Below are 27,164 nucleotides of genomic sequence, written 5' to 3'. Positions count from 1 at the left end.
GCTTCTATTAATTTTCACATACAGCCTAGTTTTTTTTCTAGAATAGTATGAAACAGCCAATCAGTTCTTTTTGTTTTGTAAAAAATATGTATGCCTCCATTTCCAAACTGTCTTTCTTTTCATATTGCCATTCTACTGAAAGACACCTCCTGAGTGCATCCAGTTCTCCTTTGAAGATGTTCACAGTGTGGATTGTAGGGCACAGCTATGTCTTCTGGAGTGAAAAGTTTGCAGAGAAAACAGATATGGTGAGAGACCTTGCTTTGCCAAATGTAGACATTAAATGGATTGGTCAGAGAGGGTTAAAGTGGCACCAATTGATGCCATTGGTGAAATCCTTCATGCAAATCCAACACCCTGACCTCATAATAGTGCACTGTGGTGGCAATGACCTAGGCACTTTGACTGGGGTAGGTCTGGAAATGCTTATGAAGGACACCTTTGCACAACTGTTTACACTTTTCCCTAAAACTGCCTTTGTGTTTTCCAACATATGCCAAAGGCAAAAATGGAACTGGTCCAATCATTTCTGTCCACAGATTGACAAAGCAAGAAAGCACGTCAACAAATCTGTTTCTGCTTTCCTCCGTGACTATGGTATGGGTGCCATTTACCACAACAACTTGCGTTACGACATGCAAGACATTTATAGAGGAGATGGTGTGCACTTCAATGATGAAGGGAACAGAGTCTTCCTCTTGAACCTTAGACTCTGCATCGGTACTTACTTGTAGGTACCACTAAAAAAATGACTCCATAAACACAACAGCTCTTTTTAGAGCTCCCTAATTTCTAAACTCTTAAATCTGATTTTCATTTATTTATTTTTATTTTTTTCTACCGTACGCTTACCGTGAGCTTACCGTACGCGTACCCCGTGATTTTTTTTAAAATCAATAAATGTTTTTTTTGTACTTTTCTGTCCTTCTTTGACCCCCTTACAATTGTTAGGGGGTCTGTAACTCTCCTCATTGCCCCCTTTCCTTGTTTTCACTCTTTTTTTTCAGAGTGAAATACACAAAATGGCGGCCGCCGCTTCCTGGTTTCGGCCGATTCGAATGTTTACTAAGATCTAAGAGCCAATCAGAATCGCGCTCGCGCACGCCACCGTACGCTTACCGTAAGCGTACGGTAAGCGTACCGTAAGCTGGCTCAGATATATATATTGATTTAAAGGCTATTTTCTCAAAATCAACTGAACTGATTTACACCAAACCTACAAAAGGCACTTCCTTGACCTACGGACTACCTCTCTGCCAAATTTCTAGTAATTCTGTTCAGCCGTTCGGGCTGTAGCTCGTTCTAAAGGTCCTATGGAAAAATGCATGGGAAAAACGCGTTTTGGGACCCCCCTTTTATCTCAGCCCCCGCTTGACGGATCCCCCCGAGACTTTCAGGGTAGGAGCGGAGCGTAGCGCCCCACCTATTTTGAGAAATTCGCGAGGATTCGTCGACCGGCGCCAAAGTTATTCAAAATAGAATGTTGAGGTTTTCCTATGGAAACGTGGTCCTAACTATAACTACCTACTGGCGACCGCCAGTAGGTAATTCACTGAAAAAACCATAGGTTTCACACATGTTATAGTTAGCTGGACATTTTACTGATAAAAAACCAATGAAATTCCCCCGTTATAGTTACTGTAGGCAACTATAACTCACGCGACCGTAATCCTCTGCTGATGCTAATACTGTATTTAGACACTTATTTGCCCATGTCTTCTTCCATTAAATTTTAGTTATACATATATTACAAATATTTTTTTTTCATAAAGACACATATGTCATCAGCAGAGGATTACGGTCGCGTGAGTTATAGTTGCCTACAGTAACTATAACGGGGGAATTTCATTGGTTTTTTATCAATAAAATGTCCAGCTAACTATAACATGTGTGAAACCTATGGTTTTTTCAGTGAATTTGCAAGGTTTTTTAAATGCTAATTCCTAACTATAACGTGTGTGAAACCTATGGTTTTTTCAGTGAATTTGTACGGTTGCCCATGTTACGCTAGATGGGCCATGAACGCACGATGCGCTTCGCGCACCGTGCGCACATGGAGGACATATGATGAGCATCGTTGTGACAGGTAAAATATATGTTTTGTTTAGCTCTGATAAGCCATGCACAAAAGGTGACCTTCGGGCACCTTTTGCACACGGGGTGTGGAGAATGTGGATATTTTTTTTTTTTTTTTTATATTTCTTACCGTAAGCGTAATCGGCGAAATTTTTGAAAAAATTAAAATTGCCTTTTTTCACTTGGGGGATCGTTGGGGACTCCCTCGACATGGCTAGGTGCTTGGGAGCTGTGTAAACAGCCCCTTTACATGTTTGTCACTTTGTTTTTCAACCCCCTGTCAGAGTGCGAGAGAGAAAATGGCGGCCGCCGCTTCCTGGTTTCGACCGATTCGAATGTTTACTAAGATCTAAGGGCCAATCAGAATCGCGCTCGCGCACGCCACCGTACGCGTACGGTAAGCGCACCGTAAGCGCACCGTAAGCTGGCTCAGATATATATATTGATTTAAAGGCTATTTTCTCAGAATCTACTGAACAGATTTACACCAAACCTACAAAAGGCACTTCCTTGACCTGAGGACTACCTCTCTGCCAAATTTCAAGTAATTTTGTTCAGCCGTTCGGGCTGTAGCTGTGTCTAAAGGTCCAATGGAAAAATGCATGGGAAAAATGTGTTTTGGGACCCCCCTTTTATCTCAGCCCCCGCTTGACGAATCCCCCCGAGACTTTCAGGGTAGGAGCGGAGCGTAGCGCCCCACCTATTTTGAAAAATTCGCGAGGATTCGTCAACCGGCGCCAAAGTTATTCAAAATAGAATGTTGCGGATTTCCTATGGAAACGTGGTCCTAACTATAACTACCTACTGGCGACCGCCAGTAGGTAATATATATATATGCTTTTTATTTATTGCAGTAATGTTTTTTAAATAAACCACAAAATGTAATATAGCGTAGAATATATATTTTTAATATTAGTGTTTCATTATATATATATGTATATAAACATACACACACACACATATATGTATGTTGGTTTATATAAGTATTTATTTATGTATAGTATAAATATTATTTACGTTTCTTAAAGTACATTACATTAATGTTATATATTACAATTATTTGATATATTATATTTGTATTATATTATATTACTATATATTAATATATAATATTATATATTATTAAATCAAACCCAGCTGCCGGCCAACACTGGATATCAGACATGGGACCAGCACTAACCAAGTAGAAGCGAACGTATAGCTGCACTCTACAAAGAGATGCCATTTAATAGCAGGCACATGTTAGTGAATTTCAAATTTGTACATAGATTTTGACATTTCACCTCAGAATTTGACCAATTATGATATTTGTATTGGTGATAATTGCAAACCATATACTACAGCTGGTACTGATGCTGATTGTATACATGATGTATGTTAATGTGCGACCATTGCGAGCTACTGGAAGTACGTTTTCACTTCACTGAATGAAATGGCGTATTTGCATTTAACTCAATCCCCATTAACTTCATTGTTGGGCTACATAGCAGAAGCCCCAAGTCCCTTTAGGAGACTTGCGGCCATGGCGCTGTGACGTGCAAAGCAGAGGGTCGCAATGAGATGGGCGAGCAAACTATCGCCAATATGAAGATTGGATTCAAGTCCGAATGTATTGCAATGATATCACAGACACTTACTCAATCACGACAATCCCGCAGCCAGACCCTGTAAATTATGGGAACCACTTCGACTTTCATCAATCACTAGAAGTAAAAGATGAGAATAGACTAAATGTGGTCATGCAGTATATATGCAAAGTAACTGTCCCCATTAGATAAAATAGAGACCTGATCGATGGCATGCGGTAAAGTCTGGGGCAGATAGTGTGAAAATCACTTTTACACCACTCAACATACACCCACGGAATGACAAATGTATGAGGAACTGTTTGATACACAACTGATGTTAATCCATGTGGTGTAATATATAAATATGTGACTATAATATCAATTATGATTATGCCTATAAAATGTAATATGACACATATGATACATAGACGAATCTGTTTAGAGAACTTAGTATAACGGATAGAAGGTAGTTGTACACTAATAAACCTTTAAAAAAAAGTATAAAATATGTGGGGCTACACTCTTCTTCGGTTCTAAAGATAAGAATGAGAGGGAGCGTATTACCTCCAACCATGTAATCTTATGTCCAATGAGTTTTGACACTGGGTCGAGGAGATATTTCCAAACTTTAAATCTGTTGGCAATACAACTTTTACCTGTTCCCCGAGCACTCCTTCATCATACAGGACCACCCAATTGGTTCAAACATAAAGGAAGGTTTTGTTGGGAACTGTTTCTGTATTGCAATGTTTGTAAACAAACTTGTGTTTTGATACGAAATAATCTTGGCGTGTGTGTTGTGTGTCTCTTGTGTGTCGTATTTTTCTGTTGTTTTTGAACACGGAAAAATGGTCAACATTGATTGGTGCAATGTCAAGCTCCATCTATCACAAAGATGTGTTGTGTCTTGTGTTGTGTATCTCACAGGGTGAATGTTTGAGGTTGGCCGAGGCATGTTCTTTCTCCAAGCTGAAGAAATGAGGGGTGTAGACACTGGGTGGTGACTAGGACTGCAACCAGCACAGCAGTTTGATTTACTTACGTTTAACACAATTTATTGATCAACATAGAAATTTAGACATAATGAACATTAGACAGGTATGTCTCTAACAAAAATCTTTTCTTTTGGAAAAACAAATTATTCACATTGTCAATGATTCACATTACATATTCTTTATGTGCCAAAAAATTAGCACCAAAACCCAATGCATTTCGGGACATGTGGTACCTTCGTCAGGGGTATTCTGTAAAGAAAAAATGGGATACTATTCTCAATGGATGCACTCAAAGTTCAGGAAGCAAAATTAATCGCTAATGTTATGTATGTGTGAGTTATACCCCCTTCACCACAAGCAAAAGTCTGTCTTACTCGCTTATAGGTTGAGCCCACTGGGTGTAAAGAAGAAGAGAAATAGAAAAAAGGATCCAAGAGGAAGAAAGAAAGAAACCAACTACAGACCACTGGTACCAAGTATAAAAAAGACTAGCCAGGAGTCTAGCTAATCACATAATCGTACCTTATCACTATGCGTATTAATAGACAATGTGTTGATGAAATTCTGTCCCGTAGGGCACCTGAAATAATAAGGATACCAAACTAATGCGTCAGAGATCACTAGCATATATGCAATGCACAACTGCCGATAATAGACCTATAGGTGATAAACTCACCTCCCAAAGTGGATTTGAATTTCCGACGGCTATGAGTCTTATAATATATCGGCTGAGCGATTACGTTGCCGGTGAGAGAAGTGTTCTGAAACACCTGTGAAATACGTAATGAACAAAACAATTGTCCCTTCAGTATAGCACTAAAAGATTAAATAAACGAAATATAATGACAGCCCGAGTACAATGCTTACCAAGACAATAATAAGTCTACAGCCGAAGGCCGATACCATCCATAGGGGATTCACTAGCCAAAATGCCAAAACTTCCTAAAGTAGGTGTTGGCGAAGTAGCGCGACCCTTTCAACAGAGCTTCCTGGATGGAACATGTATATTTAATCCAGCGTACGAATCTGGCGGCTAACCAGCTTCTGGGAGTAAACGATGATGAAATCCCGTGGGATACGAGACACGTTAAACATTGCTTCAAATGTGAAGCATGCGCATTCGGTCCAGTCAACGAGAAACTGAAAGCGGACTGTGGGGCTGCTGGCGTGCGGAAGAAGCACATCGATAAAAGAACACTGAAAACGGACTATATTCATGGTCTACAAAACGTGAATAACAGTGGAGCAGCAGAAATAGAAGTCCATAGAGTGAACCAATAAAGATGAAAGTAAAAGAATAAATAAACAATCTCCGTACTGAAAGAAAGTCAGTATGAGAGTAAACCTGAAATAAGACACCAGAGTGTAAGGCGCTGTGTGTGTCTCACTGTTGCTCAATAGCAATTGTATTCCATGAGCTGTCTTGAAGGATGTGTTGTGAAGGTAATATTTACAAAACCATTGAAAAAATAGATAAATGAGATATCAAAAAATTTCAAAGCTTAACATGCTTACATTTGATCAACAATATTTGAGTATTGTCATCTGAACATAAAATCATGATGTAAAAACGTAATATAAAAAAACATCAGTTGGAAACACTTTTGCGAGCTGTAATTACAGATGTAATAACAAGCATGAAGATTCAATGCATCAGAAGGAAATATGAAAAAAACAATAGATAAAACGTGGTCTGATGTGGTGGTTTCTGTGATCTAAATGTGTAAATGAAAATTCTAATTAATAATGTAGTGTGTGGGGTCCAGGGTGGTCTCATGATTAGTAAATGTGTTTTAGAGAAAGCAGGCCATCTCCAGTTTGTCATTAAGGCCATGCGGCATTAAAGTTTGTAATTTTTTGATCCAGAAAAATTATGATTATGGTCTGCCAAGGTATAGGCGTCGCCAAAGTATATCCCAGAAAAGACTTGAACGTCTTATAGGAAGTATGTTTGTCATCGCCCATGACATGGTCTTTAGCCCCGTCGATCTTGTGCATACTTTTAAAATTGTTTGCAAACAGCGACAATGGTGCAAAGTGCTTTGTCGCAAAATGAAACTTTACACATGTCGCACAGATGGGTTATGTGTGCCAGAGGACTTGGTTTAGGGTTTTCCAAGGCTTGGGTTTGAGTGATGGATTTTTAGTCAGCCAAGGAAAGGCACCAAATGACCAAAAGAGCGACATGTCATTTAAAATTCGTAAGGTGAATCCAATTATATTACCCCCTTTTATCTTTTTTGAAGTCCGTGTCTGGTAAGCACCAAATTTAGCATCTTGTTAGATGTGCTATACATTTTTCTCCCCTGAACTGGTACAGGTTGGTCAAGGGGTGCCACAGTTATTTCGGATACAGAAATCTGATTTCTTCTCGGGAAAAGTGTCAACCTTAACTGAACAGGCGCCATGGCGCTTCTGTAATTACATGGGAATTATATTTAATAAGAGAGAAAACATTTCTTTTTCTTAAAAAAATTCAACACTGCCTGGGCATTAATTTATTGTTGCTGTTTGGGTTTAATGAGCTGTTTAAGTTAAATGTTGGGGCATTTCTCACAGCGTTGTAGACTAGAGGGGATGCTTTAAGTGTAGAATGGACTGCCATGACCCAACCATGCCACCATTGCCCAATTCGAGTCGCAGCCACCAACTAAGGGGGCTGCTTTTAACATTTTCGCAGGACTTTCTTTTGTCTTCCATTCTTGCCAGGGACAGTGGCATCTTGTCACAAGAATTGCCTGGTTCAAATCAAATCAAATTCACTTTGGTCTGTTTTTTCATAAAACCATAAAAGTAATCTAAAACAGTGCCTAATACAAAAAAGTAACAACATTGGCAGCTCTTACTTTAAAAGTCACTTAAACAGTATGCAACCAACAACAATTTATGAAAATGTGGGTGGATACCAAATCTTTAAAAGGGAAAGGAGAAAGCACGGGAACCCTAGCTGGGCAAGATGGACCCCAAATGCCTGGTTGCCCTTTTGTTCCAAAAGCACTGCGGGATGGCAATATTTAAAGGATTATTCAGTGAATAGCAGGGTCGGATCTGGATCACAATTTGGCCCGGGCACTGACGAAAAAAGTGGCCCACATTCGTGGGGCGTGGCCCACATTCGCGGGCGTGGCCCACATTCGCGGGGCATGGCCCACATTCAAGGAGCATGGCCCACATTCGCGGGGCAGAGGTACAAAATGACTTAAGTGTCAGAGCGCAGCCTCCACAACATAAGAGAACCAGACAGGGCGGCACTAAGGGGAATTAAATTAAAATGTTGCATCAAAAAAGCTGTGCTAAAAAATACGGACATGTTTTTATAAAGTGTCCTCTTTAATTATCATGTTCCCTTTGCAAAATCATAAAGCGTGAACTAATGGTTATTTTTTATAGTTGTTTTTCCTTTTGACAGTTTTATATAGTGTGAATTCAGCCCAAGACAAAGGCTATTTGAGTTCTATTCATGAGCACCAATTACAGTGCACCAGATCAGATTTTTTATTTAAGGTCCTGGGCGATGAAGTGATCTGCCCAGAATCACAGGGTGTTGAGCAGACGCTGGGACTCAAACCTGATTCACCATCTCTGCAACTCTGGCATCAGGCCACATATGCCTATGTTCAAAAGAAGGGGGGTCCCTAAGGGTATGATGGGTAGACAGGGGAAATGGGAAACGACAAAAACCTTCATAGGAGAGCAAACCCCACTGTCTACACTAAATTGATTTAATTATGCCCAACAGATGGGTCAACTTGATAAACAAAGCCAAGGGCCAGAACAAACAAACAAATTCAATAAAAAACGTACTTTATTTAAATCACAATGTTCAAAATGATAATTTTTACATGAAATCAGAATGATAGCCACTATTACATACAGATTATTTTTAATTCAATGAACAAAATATGCCTATGCACACACAAGGAATGAAAGTGGGAGGATACTGTTCTTGCGAAGGACACAGGGCCAAGGTGACAATGGCCTACAAGAGGAGCAACTAAAAAAACAGCAAGGCCGCTTTCTGTTACAAAATTATTCGAGCACAGGAGCACCTGAAAAGCAGCGAGGCCCCTGCTATTACTAACCTACTCAGCCCTCCCCAGCCCTCCAGTGCAGGAGCACATGAACAGCAGTGAGGCCCCTGCTATTAGCAAATTATTCAGCCCTCCCCAGCCCTCCAGGGCCTCAGGGCAATGTCCTGGCAGGGGCACACATAACACAGCTGCTGGGTCATCCATGGTAGTCAGGGGGAGGCTGAGGTGAAGATGGGGAGTTCCCAACATCACCTGGCCCCCACAGCGAGACCCATTCTTCCTCGCCCACTATGCCCTGAATGTGAAGGGCTGTGGGCGATGTATTAAGACAAACACTGTTTCTGGGCTGCATGGGCCCCAGGGGCGGTGGGGTGAAAATGGCTCAAAGGCCTAAGCAACATCAGGCCCCCAGGGAGGCCGATTCCAGCACACAATCACCCCTCCCCAACCCACCCTCAGCGTGATTGCTTTGCAGGGCAGGGGGTGAAGGAGAGGCCACAGCTGATAATCGCTGTACGGCTGCCCAGCGAAGCTGCTTTCCTTTCTCTCTCTTCTGTCTCAGTGCCCTCTGTGGGCCGTTTTTTGTTCTCCCCTTTCCCAGTCCACAGAGAGCACTCTCTGTGGACTGGGAAAGGGGAGGGAAAAAAACGGCGAGACACCGGCCCTTCGGCCAATGCCCGAGTGCCCACAGTGCCAATCCGCCCCTGGTGAATAGGCTTTCTTTGTTAAACTAAGTTTACACGCACGAAAAGTTTGTAAACAATAAATGTGATGTGTATAATTATCAAAGGCTACCTACTTTAGCAATAACCTTCCTTTTGGCCTAGTACGAATAACGATTTATATTGTAATATGGGCTTGCGTTTGTTCAGTTTCCAATCATATTACAAAGGGAAAAAAATGTGCATAATGGCGTTTCCCTATATTTTGCACCATGGCAAGTATTTCTAATATGGCAATAGACGCATTCGTTATTAAAAAATACGCAGGCAAATTAATCGGCGAATCTGATCGGATTTATGACAATGAGCAAATCCTGTAGAAAAGATGTAGGAGTAAAACACGTGGAGCATCATCTTGACCACCAGATGGCGCCGCGTCGTGCCCGGTTTTTAAGAAACATTTAAGTCAAACAAACTAGTAGACAAAAAACATTTCCCGCAATACTTTGAACTTTGCTTCCGCTTAGCGTCTCGTTGGCACTCGTTTAATGAGAGCAAACTGAAAAATTGCTTGTGTTTTTAGGTGTCCTTTGTTTTCATGTAGTTTAGACGATTAGATTAAATTTAATCTGGTCACGAGCTCTGACTGCGCAGAATGGTACAGTCCGCGAGTGATGTTTCCTGGTTATGAGTGGTTTCTTCGGGGTGTGTGTTACATTCCAAGAGGACGGTGTGTGCTAGGAGTCTGAGCTCTGCACTGTAACTAACGTGGATCGCCGCTGGCGCTGCAACTTGTTGTCTCGAGACATTAACGCCGCGGGTTCGAGTCTGGCAAGGGTGGGCACTATTTAAATTTCCTTTCGCAGAACATGACTCCTGCGGACCTAGCGCTGTGCGGACAGCCGTGGTGTGTAACTCGGAGGGAACAACTCCCAGCGCACAGGTGACAAGTTGGAGCATGAAACTGGGATCGGCTGCGAGAAAACACATTCCAAGGAGCTCTCCGACAGCAAGGACCCTTCAGGAAGTGCCTGAACGGCGATTCTCGAGATAATGAAAAGTCGCAGTGTCTCAACGCACTCTGCATTAAGGTAAATGCAGCAACGACGCTCGCGCGGTTCTAAACTCTCGTGACAGTGGGTTTGTTTTAAGTTTCAGCATGATCAGTGCCTTAAGTTTCGTTATCTAATGCTAAAGTACAGAATGTGTAGTTATAAGCCTTGAAGATGTAATGGTGTTACTAAGCAGCAGGACTAAATAAACACTAGCTGTTCCTATAAGATTGCATCTTTCTAATCAATGACAGGGGCGAGTGTTTATTTTAAAGTGTGATTCTTTCTATTTGAAGGTTTTTTGTTCAGTGCATTCTGCGAGCAAACTGAATTAGCTCGAGGCCCTGAATTTAGCGCCTGTAAAAGGGAATGGATTAGAAGCACTAACTAGTATTGTAGCTAGTGCTCAGGGCGAAGTTGGGGTCAACATACTTGAGCAGGTGTGTATTTCGAACAGACTGTATGTTCATTCAATCCTTGGCCTCTGTGCGGAGTGTTAGAAATATGACTGGTGATTTTGTTGGGAACTAGACTCCAATGAGCTTATTTACAAGCCCCTTTGCGCCGCCGGTGCGCCACTTTTAATATGGGAAAAAGCGACGTACCAACAGCGTGAGGGGCTTGTAAATAAGCCCCAAGACCGCTAAAGCAAGGGCTTACGTAGGTGGTGCCTCCGGGTCTCAGACCGGGTTGTAATTAAAAGTTAACATTGAAACTGGTGACACTTTTGGGCCTTATAACCACGTCCCTAACTTTACAGACAAAAGCACAGCTCGATTTCTGAACAATGAATGTAATCCGAATCTGTTATTTAGTTTCTGTTTATATTGCACATGTTTTAACTTAATCTTCCATTCCCTAACAACGTTTATTAATTCTTGGGTGTTATGTTTCTGTGGTTTTTGGTGCAGCGTAATACCATTGTATGGGAAATACTTTGAATTAAGTCGCATCCATGTGTTTATAATGGACTATCAGTGAGAGTCCTGGAAATGACAGTGAAGGAAGTGCGAGTTTCTCATAGTTCCAGTCACTGGGCCAAGGAGGTGTTCGCAATAAGAGGCCATCCAGTCCTTGGCCTCTCTGCAGAGCGCACAGAGCAATGGCCGCGTATGTCAGTTGCAACTGTTATTGTATGCAAATATGTGTGAAAGAGGCGCACAGCTGTCAAAGTATCGACAGGTGTAAGTAGATGAATAAATGCAGTACTTAAGTTAGTAGGTGTGTTTTGCTTGGGGAGTCGTAAAGTGAAGGCTGTGAGGAAGTCAGTCAGTCAGTCAGTCAAAAATCTTTATTTCGGCCACTAGGGCCGTAAAAGCACATAAAAAGAACAATACAATATATACAACTGCTAGCAACATGTTTTAAGATATCGAAAAAATAAATAACACAATTTGATTTACTGATCTAACAGAGATCGCAAAATGCAATTTTACATCTCTTAGAGGGATCCCCAAACTTGGTCATAATTTATATGTATAGTCCAAGAAACTGCTACTTATTTTCCCTCGTTTGCTAAGCAATAAAATACAAGTGTGGGATCAAGTGATCAGTTTTAACCATAATATTATTTCAATCAGATAAAAAGAAATATCTTAAAATATCTTAAAGAAGAAGACACATACATAATGCACGTGAATAAGAAAAGGTGTCCAAAAACGATATTGTTTTCCCACTCTTGCTGGAGAATAAAGTGCAAGGGCATTGTCAGGAAATTAGTTTTGGCCAGAAAATGGATTCGTTCTGGCAAGGTATCTAAAGAAGACACAAGCGTAGTACACTTAGTTAACAGGAAGGTGGCCAAGTGCAATCTTATGTCGACAAACGCATGCACTAAATAGCAGGCGAGTGACCAATACAAAAGGTTAACAACAGTGTCAGATAAAACATGTGGTTGATATTAAAATAGTCCTATAAAAGCTAATTGTGTACAGAATGAAAAATAGGAATCATGGCGACGTTAAGGGATAAATGCACCTGTCCTCAAAAATCATTAGTAACTAGTAAGAGGCATTAAATAACCTATAACCTCATTAACTCCTTTTTTGTGATAGCGCTACGAATATGCCACATAAAGTACAGAAAACGTGAGATGGAAAACATGATGGGCATTTGGGTGTTGTACTTTAGTAATCTAAGAGTCTCAGAGCAGTGTCTGAGGTCCATGTTCCTGCACAACTGGACCAGCCAGCGGAGTCTTGTCCTCCTATAGGCAGGGCAAAAGAAAAGTGCATGCACTTCAGTGTCCTCCACATTCAAGCATCTGGGCAGTTCCGACTGCGGTCGCCCACCCACTTGGTCTTGAACGATCGGAGTGGTAGTGTCCCGTGTCTGAACTGGATGTATAACTTCTTTGCGAGGAGCGGTTGGATGTCATCCAATTCTGGTTCAAGCCGATATTCCAGTTTTATTTCCATAAACCTTTGCGATAGGTGCCCTGGGGTATTCCTCCATAACAGGGTCAGTTTTAACTCTCTGTAATTCTCAATTAGTGCCTTTGGGGAGTCACAATACTAAAATCTTCGGCAGAACTCCACAGATTTACGCTCCCCAAGGCCTGGCATATGTTCCTTATGTGTACCAGCCAAGGCAATTTTCCTGCACCGTGCATGCTCATGACCTCCCTTAGTTCGTCCCTTTCAAGGGGCAAGCTGTGGGGTACTCCACAGACGTCGCCAGAATAGAAGTGGTCTTAACGCTATTTCATCTGCTATGGGGCTAATCCCAAGATCCACCCTAAGGGGGGTTAGGGGGGAGCTAACAGGAAGTTGTAAAAGCTGCCTGGTGAAGTAATTCTCTGATGACGATAGAAGGGTGCTGAAGCAGTGGCCCCATAATTCTGCCCCGTACAGAGTAGCTCCCCTAGCCTGAACCTTATAAAGTTCAGCTGCTGGACCTTTTACTTTGTGGGAACATTTGTTGTAGACCTTAAGAACACCCCCTATGCCTGGGCCAATTTGAAGTTAGCTTTTTTTATTTGATCCTTCCAGTCCATTTTCTCGGTTAAAGTAATCCCGAGATATTCAAAAATCGACACCCTCTCTAGCGCCATTCCGTCTAAACAGGGGTTTGGGCGAGAGTGATTTTTTGCATTAATCACCATGTATTTGGTTTTCTGTAGGTTTATCTCCAAACCCCTGTTTTTGCAGAAGGCGCTGAATGTGTCAAGGACCCTGTGCATGCCCATGGGAGATTTTGAGAGTAAGAGGGTGTCGTCTGCGAACATGTTTTTGCAGAAGGCGCTGAATGCGCCAAGGACCCTTTGCATGCCCATGGGAGATTTTGAGAGTAAGAGGGTGTCATCTGCGAACATCAGAGCAGGTATCTTACGATTCGCTAGCCGGGGTGCATTAATATTCTTTTCCTGTCATCAAGAACTCTATTAAACCATTTATAAAAAGGGAAAAGAGAGTTGGGGCCAGGACTTGGCGTATGCCTTTTTCAACCGGGAAGGGGGCTGAGAGCTCTCCATTTTTGCCATACCTCATTTGGGCATAGTTGCCTTGGGGGAGACGTTTCATCTCATGGCAAAGGTAATTTGGAGCCCCTAATTTTATTAATATCTCCCACATTTTATCCCTCGGAACTAAATCAAAAGCGGATTTAAGGTCCACAAAAATAAGATAGAGGCTGCCACACTCTATGGTCACAGTTTTCCAAAACAGGAGCTGTAATCTAAAGATTTGATCGATGGTGGAGATCTTGGCCCTAAACCCAGCTTGGAGGGGTGTGAGTACATTAGGTTGTTCATTCCAGGCCTGTAATCGGCCCAAGAAAGCGTGTGCGTAGATTTTCTGACTTACATCAATTAGGCTAATGGGGCGGTAGTTTGCTGGGTTCAACAGGGAGCCCGTTTTATAAATTGTAATGATTTTTGCCCCGGCCCAGGTTGAGGTGATCGCCATGCCCTGAAGGATGGGGTTAAACAGAGTCCACAAGGAAGGGGCCCAGAAGGAGGATTCAGAGCAAAAAAGGTCACCTGGGATCTTATCCAACCCTGGCGCCTTTGCTGGTAGGATCTTGCCCAGAGTTTCCGTAATCTCCTTGAGAGTGAACAGGGGGTTATCTTGTTTGGGTGGTTCTAGGTGGGAAGGGCTCACTACCTCCAGCCCAGGTTCCTTCTCAGTCATTTCATATAGGGATTTGTAGTGGGCTCTCCAAACTTCCTCCCCTATGTTTGCTGGTATCGCTAGTTTACCCTCGGTCGTTCTGGTGTCAATCAGGTTCTGGAATGCCCACATATCGAGGTTTTCCAGCACGATTCTTAGATTAATCAATTTTTAACGCTCCCAATTGCTTCTAGCTTTAGCTATAGCTAGTTTATAAGTTGCCCTGGTTTCCATAATTTGTAATCTATTATTTGCCTAATGGCAACTAGGAGCTCTGACTTAGCTGTTCTACAATGTTCATTGTACCACAAATGTTTTGGATTTCTGTTCGACCTCGCCTTTCTACTAGTAACAAAAAAGGGAGCCAGAGTGGATAGCATGTCTTGATGATTATTGGAAACTGTGATCTGGGAGGTTGAAATACCAGTTGTTTTTGAGTGGAGATGTGCTACAGTAAGTAGGGGGATAATTTTTGGGTATACAGAGGCAAGCTTGGTCTGTGATTGTGAGAGCTCCCCCCAACAAATTCTCCTGCCTCCATTGGCCTGTGTAAGTCCAGGAATGGATTGTAAGGTTCCACCTACAGAGCTTCTGTCATATGGGGGAGATACATCTAGTTCAAGGGCACTGTGGTCACTCTCATGGCGGGGAGTGATCTTAAAATCTAGGACTATATGCCACGATTTGATGTCCACTAGGGTGTAATCTATGATTGATACATGCCCTGGTCTGCTATATCTGTGCTTCCCCGGGCTGTCCGATGTTAGACGGCCGTTGCATGCCCTTAATAAATGGCTTAATGTAAGTGCGTGCATCTGCAAAGCCAACGGGGTCCAAGCCCATATGGGCGGGGTATTGGGCTCTGGAATGGCCCAAACTGAGTCCTCCTCAAATGAAAAACTATTGGGGAGGCCATTCAGGGGTTCGAATTGGCAATTGAAGTCCCCCCTATGATTATCCAATAATTGTCCGGTATTGTTTAGAGGAAAGTGGACAATATATCAAGGGTGTTGGAGGATTGGCCATAACAGACCAGGCGTGAATAGACATTAATCAGAGCGATTTTTAATTTTGAGGTGAAAGTCAAAAAAATACAGAGGATGTCACGGGATGGAGTTTCTATCTGTTTGACCTCACAACCCAGTTACACACCAACCCAGATAGTTAGACCCCCGAAGGGCCTACCCCTTTCCCCCCCATCAGCTGAGTGCTATAGGACGCATATCCCGCTCTGTGTGTTGCTTCTCTGGCCCAGGTTTCCTGGAACATGCACAGCCCATGTTGGTCAATGAATACCCCCCAATCTGGTAATGTCCAGTTTTGAGGTGAGTCCTCTATGTTCCAGAATAATAGTTGCAGACCAGCTGTATCCGTCTCGTTTGCTACATGGGCGGAGGGTGGTAAACCGGGACTTAAGTGCTCCCATTGTAGATTATTAATCCCCGTCTTGCCCAGAGCCCCTTGACCGCAGCCCAAGTCGCTAATACTTGTTGCTGTCAAGGGATGCTTTGCGATGGAGGTGTAGTGGAATTGTTTGTCTTCAGATTGTATTGGGGTCGATCGAGGATTGCATGGCCCATGTGTGTTAGTTCCAGAGTTGTACTTATTAGGTTGCTCGCTTTCCCCCCCACATCCCTTCTCCCGTGTGCTTCCTAGATCCTCTGTGATGCGAGTAAGCATTTGGGTGCAATTTTTTTACTTTATACTCTACTTGGCAGGTAGAACTTTGATATAGGGGCCCAGTAGGAGTCAGTAAATCAATTGAGTCTAGGGGACTAAATCTGTTTGCAACAGGAATGTTATACAGGGGTAATCGGTTAGGATCCCAAATCTGGCTGAGCGATGGCCTGTCCTCAATCCTCGCGCCCCTGTCCTTAGCAGTCCTTCTCGTAATGTAAGGGTTTAACCCTGGGGGATAAAAATATCCCAGGGGGAGGGAGGCTATGCCCCCAATCTCCCTCTGGTATCCACACTCTAAAAGAGACTGCACAGTCCGCGGGTCTCTGAAATTCATCACTATACAGTCCCCGGGGACATCTTTTTGTCTCCAGCCTACCCAACTTACCCTGCGAGTAAAAATAATTTCATTTGCGTCTTTATATGAGAATTGCCTATGTTTAACCAGCCAAAAATACATTTGTTTTGAGGTTCATGATAAAACTCCCTACATCCCTTTCTCACTTATGTTGCTCCTACTAGTACAACAACATATGGAGTTGAGGCCGGGGGAGATTAATACACGGAGAAGCAATCTCTTCTGCTGGGGCTTTTTCAGAGATTGCTAGCTGTTCCCTATTCCCAGAGGTGGAACCGGGTTGCCGGAGAGCTGATTCTGTTGCCCCAGCCGGGTGCGTCTTGGAGGTGCTCTCCAAGATGTTCCCTTGGGGGCCGCATGCAGGTAGTTCCTTGTAACTGAATTCTGGCAAGATGGATTTTTCCCTGGGGGATCTACTGCATTCGAATTTGTTGGTTTGGACCTGTTAGTGCCACTCTCTTGGTTTGGAGCTGGGGAGGCTAGTGTGCTGGCTAGAGGTGCTATTTGCAGGACTAAAGATTTGGTTATCTGCACCTCCTTGTGGATTAGCTCTACTTTGCCCACCCAATTATCAGACAATGATGACAAATTGTCAACCCGATCCGTTAGTGTCTTTAGTTCCTCCTTTATGATAGTCCTAAACTGAAATTGGAGGTCCATCACCAAGTTTTTCACCTAAGGTGGTTGTTCATGGTTAGCCTGCGATGTATCCCCTGTTCTTTCTGCCCCGTGTTGCTGTTCTTTGCTCTGTTTACTGTTTGTTTTCTCTGCTTTGGACCGGAATTAGTCCCTTTTCTTTAGAGATTCTCGCCAAAGGTGACTCAATGTTGGAGACTGCACAGGCCTTTGCACGTGTCTTTGGGGGTTCAGGTGTTAAATCCAATCTTAGCGGTATGAGCGGGACAGGCTGCCATGTTCCTGAGAGGTAGAACAAGGGGCTATGACTGGAGTTTTTGAAAGATGCCTTTCTGTCTGCTCTATCTCCGTGGCTACAGCTCCTATTGCTCTTTGCAGCATTTTATCTATTGAGGTGGTTTGTAAGGGCAATGCAGGTTGGGGAGGGGCAGCTGTTCTTAGTTTACCCATGATTGCGAATTACAATAGTTCAGAGAATACTGAAAAATAAGTGCTGGTTGATTCAGTTGCAAAACCCAATTAGCAGCTTCCCACCGTTACTGATTAGATATTGAGTTTGTGAATGTTGCTGTCAAGAAGGATATTGGTCACACGTGCAGAGTTCCCCTTGGTTTGCGTTTTATCAGTAGTGCACTACACAGATGGATAGCACTAACCTTGGGTGGGCGATCCGATGAAGAGGATGTGCTGGCGGGTCTGTAATCAAAAACCAAGAGGTGTGGCCTAGCTGGGGGATGTAGTCACCCCAGTGGCCGTTCCCCTCACGGCAGGAAAGTGATGCAGCTGATGGCTGTTCCCCTCACGGCAGGAAAGTGGTGCAGCTGATGGCTGTTCCCCTCACGGCAGGAAAGTGGTGCAGCTGATGGCCGTTCCCCTCACGGCGGTGATACGCACTGTTTACCAGAGTCCCGCACTGCAGGAGGCCGGCAGGGCTCTTATCGCGCCTCCGGGCGCGGGATGCAGCGTCACAGCATGCGCCGATGCAGGACTGCTGGGGGATATAGTCTCCCCAGTGGCCGTTCCCCTCACGGCAGGAAAGTGATGCAGCTGATGGCTGGAAAGTGGTGCAGCTGATGGCCGTTCCCCTCACGGCGGTGATACGCACTGTTTACTGTTGTGAGGAAGTACATACAGGGGAAAGTGAAAAGAATGCGTTGGAGAGAAAAGAGGTGACATGCAAGGTATAGAGATGGAGTATTTCAGAAAGGTGTGAAGAGAAAAAAGGTACTAGTATCTAAGACTCAGAGGAACGTGGTGTGAAGGAAGGAACATGAGTGGTTGAGAAGCTCTGAAGACCCCTTTCACAGACTTCAGAAATGCTTAGCTTACAGTCTCATCATTTCAGATCTGAACTATTTTCAGTATTGTTTATAACAAAACCCTTGTTGTTACTCATTTATCTTTTACCGCTTACAACCGCTGACAAAACCAAATATCCTGACTTGTTGTATGTGTATTCAGAACTATAATGTAAATCCTCAGGCAACCATTCTATATACATACTTACATATTATTCCATAATCATCAGGGCTAATCAACACATTAGTGTAAAACATTATCAAAATGATTTTATTATTCACATATAACTGAGACAGACAATTAACATGTACATAAACATGCATACAGGTAAACTCTAAAACAATACAATCCACACATATCAGACCCATACACGAAATGTATTCAATAATCTCTCAGTGAGTTCAATTATATGCATCAATCGGTGTCTTCTTATTTAACAGGTCCTGATAGATGTAGAGAATGGCTTCTAAAAAATATACTTTCATATCAATATATTTCCGACTGCATGGAGGACACGGCGTCGGTTTATGGACCTCTTTTGGACAAACTGTATTCAAGATTAGGATGTGGATGAGTGGATCATATTGTTTTAGAGCTTAATTGTATGCATATTTATGTACATGTTAATTGTCTGTCTTAGTTATACATGAATAATAAAATAATGTTGATAATATTTTACACTAATGTGTTGACGCGCTCTGCTGATTATGAAATAAAATGTTAGTATATATATAGAGAGAGAATTGTTGCCCTTAGGATTTACAAAATAGTTATTGCTTCCCTGCCTTCGGAACACTCACTTTTGCAGGGGGTCCCCTTGCATGTGCATTGTTGTAGGTGTATGTCTGTTAGTGTGTTAGGTACCTTGATGCAATAACAGAAAGCACAGCGAAGCAGCAAAATACCACTTGAGCAGCACACTATGTACATTGTACACTGTTATGGCATACCCTTAATTACATAGGCTACACCCTTTTAGATGCCCCCCTCCCCAATTAAAGCCTTGTAGCACAATTATCACTCTGCTGAACCAAGCACTGATGTACTTGCGCTACAGTCATTATTGAAGCCTTAGAAGAATGAGTTTATTTTGCTTTAAAGCCTCACTTTGTTTGTGGAAAACATTCTGCACATGTGCAGCACTGAAAAAAGGTAGAACTTCCTTCCAGGACATGTTATGTTCCTAAAATCTGAAGATTCTGGGTCATTCCATAAAGGCATGTTTTCATACTCCATGATGTATGAAGTGCAGGAAGAGGAAAGAGTGCTGTTTTTTCATGTTCTGTTTTTAGCTGCTTTTTTTTTTATTATGCTTCTTGATTGCCAGTATCTGTAGTACAAATTGTTTCTACTCTAGAGACATGGTGCTTTGAGCAATGTGAGCGGCATGTAGCAAAGCGGAAGGATTAGTGGTGGTGGTTGTTTGAGGGTTAGTAGTTCCATATGTGAAAGAACCATAATACACACGAGCGTGCTTTCCCCTAATAAAAGCTTTCCTCTAATTTCCTTATTACAGGTGAGTTGTGAAATATCTGATGTCTTATTGTTTGCACTCTATAGGTCATTACAGGTCTGTGTGTTTCTACACAGTCTGAGATGAAGTATGTTTTAAACCGGACTAACATCAAAGTGATTCTAATATCTGTTTTTTGCAGCAAATTGCTAACTGCTTTTTTGGTGTGTTTAATTTTGCACTCCAGATTCCTCTGATATTCTTTAAGTCTGCAACATTGCCACATATTTAATCTGAAATAGAAAAACACTAAGGTTATGTTTGTGGTTTGTGGACAGAGTGATGATGTGACTGTGCATTATAAGGATCAATCTGCCATCTACCATACATTATATAGATATTGCAAGTCACAGAGTAGCTTCATGACCTTTTAAACTAACTCTTTGGCTACTTGCAGTAGCCTATAATATACAGCGGGGTACTTTATCCAGTGAGATATTGTGCCAAGCATATTTTTTTTAAAGTAATTGCTATAACATCACTTCCTTTTCAATTTTCCTCATCACACACCTGTAGATTCCTTGAAAAAGCTTAAGTTGAAGGGATGCTATGATCCAAAATCTAAACAATACGCGTAGGTACACTCCCAAACTATGGTTCTCTACTGATTCATGAAACTAACTCAAGCACTACTCATGAACTCACATGTCACAGATGACATTACAAATGACATTATCAATTACATCACTGTTGATGTCACCTGTCTGTACTTCAACAAACATGTCACTGATGACGCAAATCATTATTCTTTTCCCTGTTTGTTTTCTGTCTTTGGAAATGTAGATATGTGGCCTGTGTGAAAAGACCTACCTATTAAAAGTGGTGGTAAAGCCTTCCGATTACACAGGATGTGAATGAGGATACATGAGTGTGACTGCCGCCATCTTCTTTCTCTAAATGTATGTCATGAAGTCACAATGGGGATGTGATATTTGATGTTATCTGTAAGACCGTTTGAGGTCATGAAATGCTATGACAATTCAGTTCCTGTAAAAACAACTCGCCTGCCCAGGCGAGGAGCGTGGAGCACCTATTGTTTTAGCAGAGTCTTTTATCAAAGCTATGACCAAGAAACATTGTCTTGTGCCAGAGGAGGAGCAGCGGAGGAAGGAAGAAAAGAAAGGTCAAGGTGATTTTTATACGGTCTTGATAAGGTGCAAGGTGTGTGCTAGAAGTTTTGTGTCAGCAGTTAGTTAGATAGTATGTTTACAAAGGGTGCATTTTTGAACTGTGATTGTTTTTATGTGTGCAGTGCAGAAACCTTCACACCAAGGTGTCTATCTGACATAGTGAAAAACGATGAAATCACAGAAATTAATCTTCCAGACACACTCGGAGTTTTGAGCCTTACAGCTCACCAGTAAACCAACACTTTCTGCAGGAGACACCCGTTGGAATGTTTGATTCCACCTGCAGCCCAACCACCTTCAGAGCTCTTTCCCTTCCTGGGATTGACCATCTCTTCATAGCAGTCAACGTCAGAGTAACAACCTGTTGGAACTGCGGAAGATTTTCTGTCGAGGAAGGCAAGTTCATGTTCGAAGGATCTGAAACGTGACTCCCTGGAAACCGGCGTTGTCAACCCAACCGCATCAGTTGCTTGACATCAGTCCCTCAAAAACTAAAGGAATGGCCGTAGAAAGCACTCAACACTACTATCCCACAGAAAAAAAACTACACTCGACTTGCATCCCCTTCAGCTAAATGATTCACCAAAGAGATTGTATTACTTAAAACTGGGAATAAAGCACTCAAAGGAATTTGGAGACAAGATCTAAATTAGACAGCAGGAATCAATACATCTGTCGACTTCAATTCCATAGGACAACCATGAGAAAAGAAAAACAGAAATACTACTCCTCTCGCCTCTCCTTTGCAACTTTTCCTGTAAAGGAGATCTTCTAAATTATCTCAATTCAGGAACCTGGAGGCTATTTTAAATGTGCCCCTTTCTTTTCTTAATTTCTGCGATTCCCTTCTTGGCTGCTCGTTTTGTGGAAAAGGTAAGTCAAATGAGCACTCTCCTTAGCTCAAACATACCACTGATCATCCTTTATATTTTTCAACAGACTTGCACACTTGGAAAACTGAAGGAAGCACCTTCAAGATCATCCCTCCCATATTGAAACAATCCTTTAAACAACTAATTATCTCTCAGCAGAAAAATCTAGATCCCCAGTGGCACATATCCATCCTGCCAGCAATTTTCAAGGATGTTATATATATTAAAGTGATTAAAAGAAGCTGCACGGGTTGTAGTCAATGCTTCACTTTCTATAGGTACTATGCCAAATTAGCTCAAATGTTCATCATAAAAAGTTGTAAAAAAGAAAATCCAAGTTTGAATGTTAGTGAACCAGCCTGCTACAGAAAAATAGCAAACAGATGCCTCCTGACCATCCTATTAGAAAGTTGGCCTACATGTAGTTGCTGGGGTTTACTGAAGAGAATACCACTTGATCAGAAGCACAAGATTGTTTTCACCCTTACATAGAGATGAAATGTGTCGGAATCTCAAGAATGGATTAGATCAGAACACCGGCTCATTCAAATAAGGCAGCAATGATCCTGTTAGACCTTAGCTGCATTTGATTCAGTCTAACAAAAACACCACTGAGAACACTCTGGAATGTGGGCATTCACAATAAAGCATTTGATTGTATTGCCGCCTTCCTACATGATGGAACCACATAATCTCCATACCACTACAAACTTCTGAACCTTGTAGCCTGGACGCTGATGTTACTCAGCCAGATCTTCTTTTCTCTTTGACTTCTACCTCAGCCTTTTCCACTTGGATCATTTTAATTCTTACTTTCTTCAATTATGCTGATAATACACAGGTTATTGTCAAGTTTCATCATGTGAAATACACTTTGATTTCCAGACTGACACTCTGACTTGTCACCATAAGAGATTATGAGACTACTAACTGTGTTAAAGTCAGCCCAGACAAGGCTAAACTCTTCAGATATGGATGCTGACTACCAACACAAAATCCCAGCATGCCCTCAGATTTGTGACCAGCACCTCTCTCAATGGACATCTCAAAACCCTTTGAAATCATCTTGGATGCACATTTGTTGGGAAATCCTGTAAGAATATGCTCAGAATTCTAAAATTAATATTTCTGCACCTATGAATTCGGCACAGAGTTCAAGGCAATTTTTGCTATTCTACTCACTTCTCTGGACTACGCAAATGGACTCTACTTAGGAAGGCAAAAATCATCTGAAACCAATTATAATGGGCGCAAAACACAATGCTCATACTATACCTTAAACACAAGGATCACACTTCCTCAGCCCTGATGAATTTGCACTTCTAGTATCTTACAGGATCACAATCAAATGTCTGTGCATAGTTTACTCAGCACTCTCAACAAAAACTCCTGACCTGCCACACTAGATGCGGCCTCTGTCCCAATACCCTGTTGCAGATTAAATTACCACACTTGAACAAAGCCTGACCCGGAGTTCATTCATTCACAGTTGAAGCCTGCAGACTTTGGAACTTCCTCCCCATCCATATATTAAAACCACAACTCTACCTCACCTCCATGAAGACCATAAAACATAGCCCTTCAAGCTCCAGATCACTGTGTGTTCTCAAGTCTAATTAAAAACATGCTTTCTATGAGATGAGTCATCTATGAGGTATGTTCAAACAAAAGCTAAATGAAGCAAAGCCTGTCACTGCTCACATACCTTATAAATATTGGTGCTCATACCAGCAGTGATAAATTTGCCACAAGAATACTAGACTATGCGTCAGGACTTAAAGTGCTGCACCCATCTTTTCCCACATCAAACATTCTACATCATACCTTTCCAACCAAACATACGCGCCTGCATGTATCTGCTTTGCATGGTTTGTGGGCTTTGTAGCAGCACAAGTAGTAGTAGTTACAGACTGTCAAATACTAGCTTAGATATAATGAACAGTGCAAAGTGGCGATGTTAAGGGTGATTACCTAGACATAACTTGGTATTTTCTGTGGTTTTTAGGTTTTGGATTGCAAGCACAATGTCTTTTAATGTAAGCTTTGCTTCAGTGATGTTTGCATGTTTTGCAATGACATACTGTTGGACTTGACCCTCTCTGCAGGTTCCCCCTAAACCTTTGTGCCTTCTCCCCCCATTTGCTGAAATTCGTTTTTGTTGGCTTTAGGACCAGGGTACACTTTACCACTGCCGGTAAAAGTGGCTTACACCCAATTGTCACATTTAATTGACATATAAGTCCCTATTAAAGTGGGACTACATGTACCCAGAGCCTGTAAATTAAATACTACCACTGGCCCAGCAGCACCTATTGTGCCATCCACTTAAGTAGCCCTTTAAATCATGTCTCAGGTCTGCCATTGCAGCCATGTGCAGTTTTAAACTGTCAATTTGCCCTGGCAAAACAAACATTTTTCCAGACCTAAACCTCCCTTTTAATAGATATGTCACCCCTTAGGTAGGACCTAACCTGCACATGGGGCAGGATGCTTTGTAATTAAATGGTAGGATATGTGTTTTTTCAGTTTTACATGTCCTGGTAGAGAACAAAATTCAAAATCTGTATTTTTCTACTGTGAGGCCTACCTCTCTCATAGGATAACATTCAGTTATCTTACTACCCTTAATAAGTGATAACCTCTGATTTGGAACAGGTGAAATGTCTTGTTTAGCCTTTAAAGAATTGTAACCTAACATATTTGACATTAGTAAAGTCGGATTTTAAATCCCTGTTCTGAAAATACCACTTTTAGAAGGCTGGGGTTTTCTTGTCCTATCCATGTGGTACCTACAGCCTGTGTCCTGAGTCACATGTCTGTGAATAGTTGGCAGTTGGCTTTTGTGTATCTCTCCCAGACAGAAAGACAAAGGGGATTAGGTGTTGGCAAGATGGGCCATCCTGTCAGGATGGGTGTGGCGGAGCTGCTCCCTGCCCCACTTATATTTCAAAGGACTGCTTTTAGAACACTAACAAAGGAACTTGACACTAGCCTTTTGTCACCCTAGACCAGTTGGAGCTTGCGAAGGAGAAGGAAGGATATCTCCAGACCCAGATGTGGGGATAGTCTGTAAGTGTTGCCCACTTTGCAGGATGGCATCAGGTATAACTATTGGACCCTCAGACCAACTTTACAGCACACTCCTGGACCTGCGTCGAAGCCCCAATAGGACTGTCTTGTACTTCAGAGGACTGCCCTGCTGCTTGAGGCCTGCTTTGTACCTCATATGACTGTCCTGATGCTGCCAGAGGACTTCAGTGCTGCTTGAAGCCTGCTTCGTACCCTCAGAAGACTGCCCTGCTGCTTGAGGCCTGCCTTGCTTCTTGATTTCATGGCCTGCAGAGTGACTCCAAGGGCTAATTGGAATTGACCGGCCTCCTGTGTGAGCTACAGTGACATACGAAGGTTCAGAGACCTTGAACCTTGCACCTGCCTGCAGTGAATTCTGACCTCCTAAGTCATGCCCACCCAGTCCTGGTTCTTTGGAAGCGGTGCTAAGGGTGCTTTTCCAGCCAAAAACTGAAACAGTGAACTTAAAAAAAAATCACCAAAAAGTGGCTTGAGAACCAGCAGGAGACCTGGACCTACCTGCTTGCCGATACATCAATGGTGCATCACCAGTTGACCTGCCATAACAGTAGCTCTGCTACATTCCTCTCAACAGCAGCAAATTCTGTTCAGCAGGTCCTTTGAGGCGGGACTGATTCATCCTGCTGGAGATTTTCAACTCTCATAAAAGTGACAAAGTCTTGAAGTAGAATCACTTCATCCAGTGGCTCACGATGACAACGCTTTGCGGACTGCACCGAATGCTTTGCCCTGCTTAACTTTGCCTTCTCAAGAAATTTTCTTTGAAATTTCTTCTAAATCTGAAGCTAAGCCAAAACAGATTGAAATCCACCATGTGTAGCCAACCTGCGCTGCATTGTGTTGGGCCTTATCTTTTGACTTTGCCCCATGCTTGTGCAAACAGATACTCACAGTTGGAGCTTTGATCTTATAGGTGCTATATTTCACATACAAGTTTTAAAAATCATAACTCTGGTTCAACTAACTTGATTGAATTAATTTTAGGTGTCATTTTATTTATTAATTTTTACTCTATTTTACGAAATTGGTGTGGGATTTTTTTTGTGTTTTCACTTTATCACTGGTTGTGTGCTGCCTAACCGCTTTTGTGCCAAGCTACCAGAGGGTTAAGCACAGGTTACTTTAGTGACTATTGTGGTTCACCCTGACCAGGATTGTGATTGTTCCATGATTTGGGTTTTCACCCTCCCTCAATCAATAACCCATTTTCCTACACATACCGTATGAAGCCTAGTAGTCCACCTCTGTTCCTATTGGGCATTAGCTTCAGTTGGCGTTGGGTGTTCAAAATCCTAGAGCTCACTGTAGGTGAAGGGCCCAGACTTTCACTGTCCGTGTGTCAAGTCCCACTTCCCCAGAAGCAGATAGGCTTTGAACAGTGACCACTCAATACAGGGATTGGCCTATGGCTATGACTTGTGCTCAATGCCCTTGCACCCAGAACCCCCAACCTAGTTCCCTAACCCTATAATCCACATTTAGCCATGGCCTGCACCCTGGCCATACAACTTTTATTTATTGTTTTTCTCGCAACCTGTTTCTAACCACCATTTCCCTTGAACATACTCCAAATGAAGGGCTTAGCATTGGCTTTCCACTACACAAAGTCCCTCAGCACCTACAAAATAGAACAGACAGCCTTTGGCACTGGCCCCTGGTTATCATCTTTGGCCATCGACCTAGTTCCCCTAGTTACACAGAGCTCTACTTACAAAGCCAAGGGGCAAGGCATTCTGTTATGCCCTGCGCCTGATCTACATGCACCCACAACCTACTGGGGCACTCCACTTTGCGCTGCATGTGAATCACTATGTACAGAGTTTACTTTCAATCACACTGAACATTCCATCCTCCGGCCACAGATGTTTGATCACGCCTATCCCCTAGAGTCTGCCGGGTAAGACCTTTGATCTTCCCAGTGAATTCTGATTGCAAGGCATTACTCAGAGTCCACCTCTTTTATAGACTGCATTAATTGCCCTTGCATCCTGATTTGTCCTTTGGCACTGGGGTAACATTTGCCCAGGACCTGCTCATAGCCTCCTCTTTATTATATTATTTTCCACCAAACAGGAATACCAGTTCCTTGAAACAGC

At 42.5% G+C, this 27,164-nt stretch overlaps 1 protein-coding gene across 1 annotated transcript in view; it reads left to right on the top strand.

The window, feature by feature from the left end:
- The first annotated feature begins 9,840 nt into the window (after nt 1-9,840).
- The window catches only part of TBC1D2 (TBC1 domain family member 2), a 416,182-nt gene continuing 398,858 nt past the window's right edge, over nt 9,841-27,164 (top strand). The window contains exon 1 of the mRNA XM_085641125.1: nt 9,841-10,423. The gene's annotated coding sequence lies outside the window, so the exon portion shown is untranslated. The remainder of the gene's footprint in view (nt 10,424-27,164) is intronic.

Source organism: Triturus cristatus, chromosome 2_2 (assembly GCF_964204655.1).
Source record: "Triturus cristatus chromosome 2_2, aTriCri1.1, whole genome shotgun sequence".
Lineage (NCBI taxonomy): Eukaryota > Metazoa > Chordata > Amphibia > Caudata > Salamandridae > Triturus > Triturus cristatus.
The sequence above is the reverse complement of the archived record's forward strand: the minus strand, read 5'-3'. Positions and strand labels throughout refer to the sequence as shown.